A 9,546-nucleotide genomic window follows, 5' to 3' on the forward strand; every position below is an offset into this window, starting at 1 on the left:
TTGCTGCATCCTGCACAACATCTCGCAGCAGAGCTGCGACATCCTGGAGGATGAGGAAGAATGTCAGGCTTCATCTGATTAGGAGGTTGTTCAGGAAGAACCATGCTAGGAGCCCTGATTGTCCAGGCAGGCTGCCCAAAGTGTGCTCCAGGGCCGCCACACAGGGGACAACCTCATCACCGACCTATTAGCCAACTCAGAGGCCTGGCCACCGGCATCTCTGTGTCCTTGTGCCACCTCGCCATTCGACCCTGCGCCTCCCGTCCAAATGGAAGCATCCTTCCCATAATCGCTCAGCCATTCCTTGTCCCTCAGCGTTGTCTCTGTCATCCCTCCACCTTCACTATCCATCCTCCCTTCACTCCAACTCCCATCCCTCCTCCATTCAATGCGCCCTCCCTGTCCCTCCTCCCTTCACTGCACCCTCACTGTCCCTCCTCCCTTCACTCCACCTTCCCTGTCCCTCCTCCCTTCACTCCACCTTTCCTGTCCCTCCTCCCTTCACTCCAACTCCTATCCCTCCTTCATTCACTGCACCCTCACTGTCCCTCCTCCCTTCACTCCACCGTCCCTGCCCCTCCTCCTTTCACCACCTTTCCTGTCCCTCCTCCCTTCACTGCACCTCCCTGTCCCTCCTCCCTTCACTCCACCTTTCCTGTCCCTCCTCCCTTCACTGCACCCTCCCTGTCTCTCATCCCTTCACTCCACCTTCCCTGTCCCTCCTCCCTTCACTCCACCTTTCCTGTCCCTCCTCCCTTCACTACACCATTGCTGTCCATCAGCCCCCTCCCCAACCCGAGGGTCCTACCAGCATCACCGCAGGGTATTGGTCCTGCATTGGCAGTATCAAATGGACGATGATGGAGTGCCTTTACTTCCTCAGGAAACTAAGGAAATTTGCATGTCCACACTAACCCTTACCAACTTTTACAGATGCACCATAGAAAGCATCCTATCGGGCTGCATCACAGCCTGGTATGGCAACTGGTCGGCCCAGGACCGCAATGAACTTCAAAGGGTCGTGAATACCGCCAAGTCCATCACACGAACCTGCCTCCCATCCATGGATTCCATCTACACCTCCCGCTGCCGGTGGAAAGCAGTCAGCATAATCAAGGATCCCTCCCACCCGGCTTACTCACTTTTCCAACTTCTTCCATCGGGCAGGAGATACAGAAGTCTGAGAACACGCACGAACAGACTAAGAAACAGCTTCTTCCCCATTGTCACCAGACTCCTAAATGACCCTCTTATTTATTGACTGACCTCTTATTTATTGACTGACCTCATTAACACTACACCCTGTATGCTTTGTCCGATGCCAATGCTTATGTCCTTACATTGTATATCTTGTGTTGCCCGATTATGTATTTTCTTGAACTGTGTATAATTCCCTTTTCTTCCATGTACTGAATGATCTGTTGAGCTGCATGCAGAAAAATACTTTTCACTATTCCTCGGTACACATGACAAGAAACAAATCCAATCCAATCCAATGATGATGACTCGCTGTGAGATGAGTTCTGGTGCTCCTCATCATTTGATAAAGTCTGATTCCTGCCTCCAGGATCACATACCAGCATCAGCCCGGATCACCCCTGTATGTGTGCTGATCATTCCATCTCACGGACCCATATATCCATTGGATTGGGGGGATGGGGAGTGGAATTAGGGAGACGCTAAATGATTAGGGATCGCTCACTTGGTCAGCTATCATTCAAGGTGCATTCACATTTCTGGCCATGTTTATCTGAGGGAGACACCATGTGGAACATTCAAGCCATGGGAGCCCTACTCTGTGCCAAACCCCCCCCACCCTCCCCATCCGGCACACCCTCTACAGCGAGGCCTAGCCCTCTCCCTAACACCCATCAGACAGGGGTTAGAGGCAGGTTGGACTGTTGGACCAAAAGTGTTTAATGGTGAGTACATACATTGTTGTGCCCTGACCCTAATTATCACCAATATGTTACACCCATGTCAACTTTCATTTTTAAATTTAGAGTGCCCAATTCATTTTTTCAGATTAAGGGCAATTTTGCGTGGCCAATCCACCTACCCTGCACATCTTTGTGTTGTGGGGGCGAAGCCCACGCAAGCTCCACACGGAGAGTGACCCAGAGCCAGGATCGAACCTGGGACCACGGCATTGTGAGACTGCAGTGCTAACCACTGTGCCACCATGCTGCCTACACCTATGTCGACTTCAGTGTTCTCTAACATTCCAATTTTGCGTTGCCTAACTGCTCCCTCAAGGTGTTACCCCGGACAGCACATCAGAAGTGGAGTTGGCAGCTGTGTGTCTTGATCTCTGCCCTGTGATGCCTTTGACGGCCGTCCTCTGGAGGGGCTGGACCTGGATGGGCCCCGACGACTTTAGGATATCACTGGTGATGAAGTGCCAGTCTGTTCTGCCCACTGCCCATCAGATGTGCCAGTATCAGGTGAGAGGGACATGGAACCTATCCTGCAAGAGGCAACTGCAAAGGCCCCTTCACATCCTCCTCCCTCTGGGTGCTCAATGGCCCCGGGCTACTCCATGGGACAGAGGTGAGGTTGGAATGAGCTCCAGAGATCCACCGTCACCTGCCGCTGCCAGTTCTGGTGAAGTTCGGGTTGGATCCAGCAGATGGCAATATCTCCACAAAGTATCGAGACTGGGATCTCCAGACGGCAAAAAGCGAATAAAGCGGGAGTGTTTTTTTTCCAGACTTCTTTTATTAGCTATTGCATTAAATTTGGTCTGAAAACTAGCTCAGCCAGCTGTGTTTTGTTTTGAAGTAGAAGCCCCTCTGTTGGGACCTCCCGTCATGTATAACAATCACATCCTCAAGTAGTCCCAAACTCAGCAGGAGCAGCCTCTGGCTGTCTTACTTCGGTGGTAGGCAAAGTAATGGAAAGGGTACTGAGGGATAGGATTTCTGAGCATCTGGAAAGGCATTGCTTGATTAGGGATAGTCAGCACGGATTTGTGAGGGGTAGGTCTTGCCTTTCAAGTCTTATTGAATTCTTTGAGGAGGTGACCAAGCATGTGGATGAAGGTAAAGCAGTGGATGTAGTGTACATGGATTTTAGTAAGGCATTTGATAAGTTTCTCCATGGTAGGCTTATGCAGAAAGTAAGGAGGCATGGGATAGTGGGGAATTTGGCCAGTTGGATAACAAACTGGCTAACCGATAGAAGACAGAGAGTTGTGGTGGATGGCAAATATTCAGCCTGGAGCCCAGTTATCAGTGGCGTACCGCAGGGATCAGTTCTGGGTCCTCTGCTGTTTGTGATTTTCATTAACGACTTGGATGAGGGAGTTGAAGGGTGGGTCAGTAAATTTGCAGATGATACGAAGATTGTTGGAGTTGTGGATAGTGAGGAGGGCTGTTGTCGGCTTCAAAGAGACATAGATAGAATGCAGAGCTGGGCTGAGAAGTGGCAGATGGAGTTTAACCCTGACAAGTGTGAGGTTGTCCATTTTGGAAGGACAAATCTGAATGCGGAATACAGGGTTAACGGTAGGGTTCTTGGCAATGTGGAGGAGCAGAGAGATCTTGGGGTCTATGTTCATAGTTCTTTGAAAGTTGCCACTCAAGTGGATAGAGCTGTGAAGAAGGCCTATGGTGTGCTAGCGTTCATTAGCAGAGGGATTGAATTTAAGAGCCGTGAGGTGATGATGCAGCTGTACAAAACCTTGGTCAGGCCACATTTGGAGTACTGTGTGCAGTTCTGGTCACCTCATTTTAGGAAGGATGTGGAAGCTTTGGAAAAGGTGCAAAGGAGATTTACCAGGATGTTGCCTGGAATGGAGAGTAGGTCATACGAGGAAAGGTTGAGGGTGCTAGGCCTTTTCTCATTAGAACGGAGAAGGATGAGGGGCGACTTGATAGAGGTTTATAAGATGATCAGGGGAATAGATAGAGTAGACAGTCAGAGACTTTTTCCCCGGGTGGAACACACCATTACAAGGGGACATAAATTTAAGATAAATGGTGGAAGATATAGAGGGGATGTCAGAGGTAGGTTCTTTACCCAGAGAGTAGTGGGGGCATGGAATGCACTGCCTGTGGTAGTAGTTGAGTCGGAAAATTTATGGACCTTCAAGCGGCTATTGGATAGGTACTTGGATTAGGGTAGAATAAGGGAGTGTAGGTTAACTTCTTAAGGGCAGCACGGTAGCATTGTGGATAGCACAATTGCTTCACAGCTCCAGGGTCCCAAGTTCGATTTCGACTTGGGTCACTGTCTGTGTGGAGTCTGCACATCCTCCCCGTGACTGCGTGGGTTTCCTCCGGGTACTCCGGTTTCCTCCCACAGTCCAAAGATGTGCAGGTTGGGTGGATTGGCCATGAAAAATAGTCCAAAATTCTATGATTAACCTAGGACAAAAGTTCGGCGCAACATCGTGGGCCGAAGGGCCTGTTCTGTGCTGTATTTCTCTATATCTATATCATCCTAACCTGCAGGGAACATGGGCGATGATTGACAGCCCTGCCATCCAATTGGAGCGAGGCTTTCTGAGCGGAGTCCCCCCCATTTCAGGTTAGGTTGAGCTGCAGAGCCTGGAAATAAAAGGGGGTGAATGGGGAGGGGCAGAGTCAGAGAGAGAGAGGGACAGAGAAGGATCAACATTTACACTCCTGGCTAGCAGCACAGGTAAGGACAAGGTAGGACATCCCAACTTTAATAGCAATTCAATGTTAATTATAGAACAATCTTAGCTTTGATGCTGTAAGATTATATCGCAGATGGGGCAGCACGGTAGCATGGTGGTTAGCATAAATGCTTCACAGCTCCAGGGTCCCAGGTTCGATTCCCGGCTGGGTCACTGTCTGTGCGGAGTCTGCACGTCCTCCCCGTGTGTGCGGGGGTTTCCTCCGGGTGCTCCGGTTTCCTCCCACAGTCCAAAGGTGTGCGGGTTAGGTGGATTGGCCATGCTAAATTGCCCGTAGTGTCCTAAAAAGTAAGGTTGGGGGGGGGGGGGGGTGTTGGGTTACGGGTATAGGGTGGATACGTGGGTTTGAGTAGGGTGATCATGGCTCGGCACAACATCAAGGGCCGAAGGGCCTGTTCTGTGCTGTACTGTTCTATGTTCTATACATATTGCTATGAATTTGAATAGATTTCAAAAAAATTTCATTTCTGATTTTGCATTGCAGAGAGTTTTCAGTCCAAATGCAATTAATGTTTTCCATGTCTTTGAAACCCTGGGGACATTCGCCATTCAATCTGTGATCTAATCTGATGGTAATAAAAACAAATTGGAAGATTGTTCCAATGTTTCATTGCAAGCTCTTGCAAAAGAATATTCAAAATAATATTTTTTGTCAGTGTTGCACTGTTCAAACTGTTTGTCAAAAGCAATGTTTCAGACATTAAGATCGGAGTTGTGTGAATTTTTCTGGACTCTCCCAGAGTTTCCAGCTCAGTTTATTTTCTACCTTTCGAACTAAAGAGGAGAGATTTATTAAGACATCGTTGATTTATTTACTTTCAAGGAGATCAGGATGATATGTTGCACAGTAGTTGAACTAACTCTTTTCGAAGGGAAGCTTGTTGCTGTTGAAGCAAATGATAGCATCTTGAAAGTGGGTGTGTCACAGGAGCCCTCATTTCTTTTCTATACCAAATATTAATCCAAAGCATGAACCGTTCCAGACTTTAAAAGAAGCAGCCAGTGTTTTGAGCAAATAAATTCTCTTCAAGCCAACGGATAACTTCACAGCTTCAGTGCCTCACACTCTGGAGAGGAGACCCCTTGTTTTCTGAAACTGTTTTCTGAGTACAAACTCACTTGCTAGCCAATAATTCAGTTACTGAGTCTTAGTAAGACAGCATTAGAAGAATGAAGAGTTAAGTGCACTGACTGGTTTCAGTCCTTCAGTCAGTGACCGTACCCACACTTGACTAGAAAGTCCAGAGCCCTTAAGCAGATGGAAGAAGTTGATCATTTGTGTTTCGACACAAGCTCTTATGCCCTCTCTCGCTTCTCTTCTGCTGTCTTCTATTCCCTCTCCTCCCTCTGTGCCACTCCAACCTGCTCCACCCCTCTGCTCTCTTAGTCCCCATCCCTCACCTCTCATTCCTTCTTCTCTCCTCCCTCTCCTCTGCCCTTCCCCTCTCCATCCAAAACATTCCCTCTGCTCAATTGTATCCTGGTCAATGTAACAAGCCACCCGCCCAATGATACAGAGTGCAACTTTTACTGGCCTGCACCATAAATAATGGCATGAAGCAGGACACATGCGTGCATACAAATACACACAAAAATACACATGCATACATATATATGTATAAACATGTGCATATATGTACACACACGTTGAAGTATGACCTTCGTGAATTTCAGAGCACAGCTAGTTTATTTTACATCATCAATATCACAGGGATTTAGATGACATTTTAATGGAGTAAAACCCTCATCAGTGTCTATATAACAAGATGAAATTTAACACTGGGCCAAAGAAAGATATTAGGATAGTTGACTAATGACTTGGTCAAAGAGACCGATTTTAAGGAATACTTGAAGGGTGAGAGAGTGAGAACTGGAGGCCACAACCTCCCATTTGAAAGCCAAGTGCTGCCACTAGTGGCTAAACCAGAGTGGTTTCCACAGGCCCTGGGATCATTGCCGAGGGAGGATTCCTTCCCCTTTAGTCCGGTGAATTCTGTGTAGCGATGGGCGTGCTGGCTGGCCTGCACTTGCTGACCTTGGGGTGCCATTTTTCACAGGCGCCCCGATCACAGTGTCTATAAACAGGCCCCTAGTGTCAGTGCGCACACGATGGGCTGAATGGCCTCTTTCTGCATTGTATGTTCTATGTTATCCCATGTAAAAATGAAAAAACCACCAGCAAAAATCCTCAACCTGTTCTTGATTGCTTATAAACTGGAATTCAAATGGTCTGCGATCATGTGGTCCTGTTGCTATGTAACCGATCATCCAGCAATGCCATTAGCGCCAGCAGACAAAATGGTTGATTCTTAGTACTGAGCAAGTTGCTCCGTTGTTTTGTTTTGGTCCATTTTGATCTGAAAATAATGGTCAGTCCACCATTTTGCATTCCTGTCAGCTTTTGGGGGTTTTGCCCTTCTTGTCCCACTCTTATGCGGCGAATCCGCGCTGCTGTCTGGTTCATGCATTTCCCCATCCCCCTCAGTCTTTCCCCTTGGGAATGTTCTCACAACTGAAAAAAAACAGGGAATTGTTTTCTTTTCAGTAAATTGCAAGACATGCCGGACAAACCAGCAGATGGTCAGAGAAATTACATGTCAGAGGTCACAAAATTCGAAAAGGACAAGCTGAATAAGACTAAAACAGAGGAGAAGAACACATTGCCAACAAAGGACAGTAAGTACAATTCACACGTCCTTGTTGCACTTCCACATTTCACACAGGAATCTATCCTGTCGGTATCCAATCCACCTATTTGGTGTGTTCTCAAATGTGCCCTTAAATGCCTGCCACTGTGTTTCTATCCACCTATCCCTTAATCACATTTGCCAATTCACTTTACTTAAGTTCTGTTTCCATTACCTCATAATTGCCAAAACTTCACTTTAAAATACTAGTCTTAGACCCACTCTTTCCTCCCTCAATCTGAAAGTAAAATTCAATCATATTATTGCTGCTACTTGGGGGAACCTTCACGATAAAATGATTAATTAATCCTAGTTTGGGTGCACAATACCAGTTCTGGTATTGCGTGCTGTCTTGTTGACTCCAGAACATGCTGTTGTAAATCTATCCAGAAGGCATTCTATGAACCCCTCACCCACGCTACCTTCGCCCATCTGATTTTTCCAGCTGATATGGTTATCACTGCACCTTTGAACAAGCTCTTATTATTTCATCCTTTATATCCAGTCCTACCATGTGGGTATTGTCAGGTGGTCTGCACTCCACACCTGCAACTCACTTCTCACCTTTATCATTTCTGATTTCTACCACGGAAACCCCATTATCCGGCTGCACAAACGGAGGATCCCACTGCCGGTGGGGTCACCGCGCCAGAAAACGTGTCTGGCAAGACGGAGAATCCCACCCCGTGGGCGAGATTCTCCGGACTCACGACGGGTCGGAGAATAGCGGGCGTCGGAAATTTTTACGGCGACGCTGTTCCGACGCCCTCCCGCTATTCTCCGAACCCCGCAAAATGTCGGAGTCGCCATTCCCGACAAACACCTCCTTCCCGCCCCTGACACGACCAGAATCGCCACTGATACCCCCCCCCCGCTATTCACCGGCCCGGATGGGCCGAAGTCCCGACGTCATGGCGCCCTGTTTGCACGTTGTGAAACACACCTGCTTTTTAAATTCGTCAACCAGTCGGCCTGGCTGACGACAGCTTGGAGGAGGTCAGGGCACCACTGCGCACCGCTCAGCGCACCGCTCAGCGCACCGCTCGAGTCTGGCCACAACGGGGAAGGCATCCCTGAGAACGGGAGGGGGTCCAGAGCGGGGGGAGTGTGGGGCGACGGGGCAGGCAGTGGGGGGCGACGGGGGAGGCAGTGGGGGGCGACGGGGGAGGCAGTGGGGGAGACGGGGGAGGCAGTGGGGGGAGACGGGGGAGGCAGTGGGGGGCGACGGGGGAGGCAGTGGGGGAGACGGGGGAGGCAGTGGGGGGCGACGGAGGGGGGGGGGGTTAGGTAGAGAGTGAGCCGTCCAACCCCGTAACAATATGTCTGCCAGCATGCCATGGTGTGCCGGTGACGAGGACACGGCCGCTGGTCCCCCTGTGGCTTCCGGACACAGGCCACTGACGCACCCGTGAGGAGGCCATAGTTTACTGGCCGTTGGATGCAGAAACTGACCAGGGGTTAAGCTGACCGCGTGTCAGCAGCGCGACCAGGCCACCGGGACACACTGGTATCCCATGGCTGGCGGCTGCCGAGGTGTCGACTAACCTCCGTCTAACATGTCCCGTTTCTCTGCCTCCCACCACCCTTCTGTAGGTTAGCACGATGTATGGGAACAGAACGGCGATGTTCTGCGCAGTGGTTGGGGCCGCTCTACTGGATTTGGAGATGCAGCAGCATCCACACCCACAACCCGCAGTGGCTGCAGGGCCAGCTGCAGCAGCAGAGGGAAGGGCCGAGGAGTTGCCAGTCACCGAGCAGCATGGGGGGGAGGAGGAGGAGGAAGAGGAAGAGGAGAGAGTGAGGGTGCAGCCACGGCGCCAGAGGCGACGACCAAAGCCGAGGGTGTACCGTGTCCGGGTCTCTTTCCTAACAATGCCGGACATCACCTGCAGGAGGAGACTCCGGCTGAGTAGGCAGACGGTGATACATATCTGCCAACTCCTGTCGCACCTCGCCCCACGTGGAACGGGGGGAGGACACGCGATCCCGGTTTCCATCAAGGTGACGGTCGCTCTGAACTTCTATGCTACCGGCTCCTTCCAGTCTCCGAGCGGGGACGTCTCCGGGATCTCCCAGTCATCGGTGCACAGGTGCATCCGGGATGTGACCGACGCCCTCAATGCCATCGCGGACCGCTACATCACCTTTCCCGAGGACCAAGCAAGTCAAGACTCACGAGCCCGTGGATTTGCCAGT

The 9,546-nt window shown here is 50.1% G+C and overlaps 1 long non-coding RNA gene across 1 annotated transcript; it reads left to right on the plus strand.

Moving 5' to 3' along the window:
- The first annotated feature begins 4,583 nt into the window (after nt 1–4,583).
- On the plus strand, nt 4,584–7,249 carry LOC119951928. The gene is made up of 2 exons (XR_005457717.1): nt 4,584–4,644; nt 7,209–7,249. It is a non-coding gene; the product is annotated as an uncharacterized LOC119951928 (long non-coding RNA).
- The last annotated feature ends 2,297 nt before the right edge of the window (nt 7,250–9,546 follow it).

Source organism: Scyliorhinus canicula, chromosome 17 (genome assembly GCF_902713615.1).
Source record: "Scyliorhinus canicula chromosome 17, sScyCan1.1, whole genome shotgun sequence".
In the NCBI taxonomy this organism is placed as follows: Eukaryota; Metazoa; Chordata; class Chondrichthyes; order Carcharhiniformes; family Scyliorhinidae; genus Scyliorhinus; species Scyliorhinus canicula.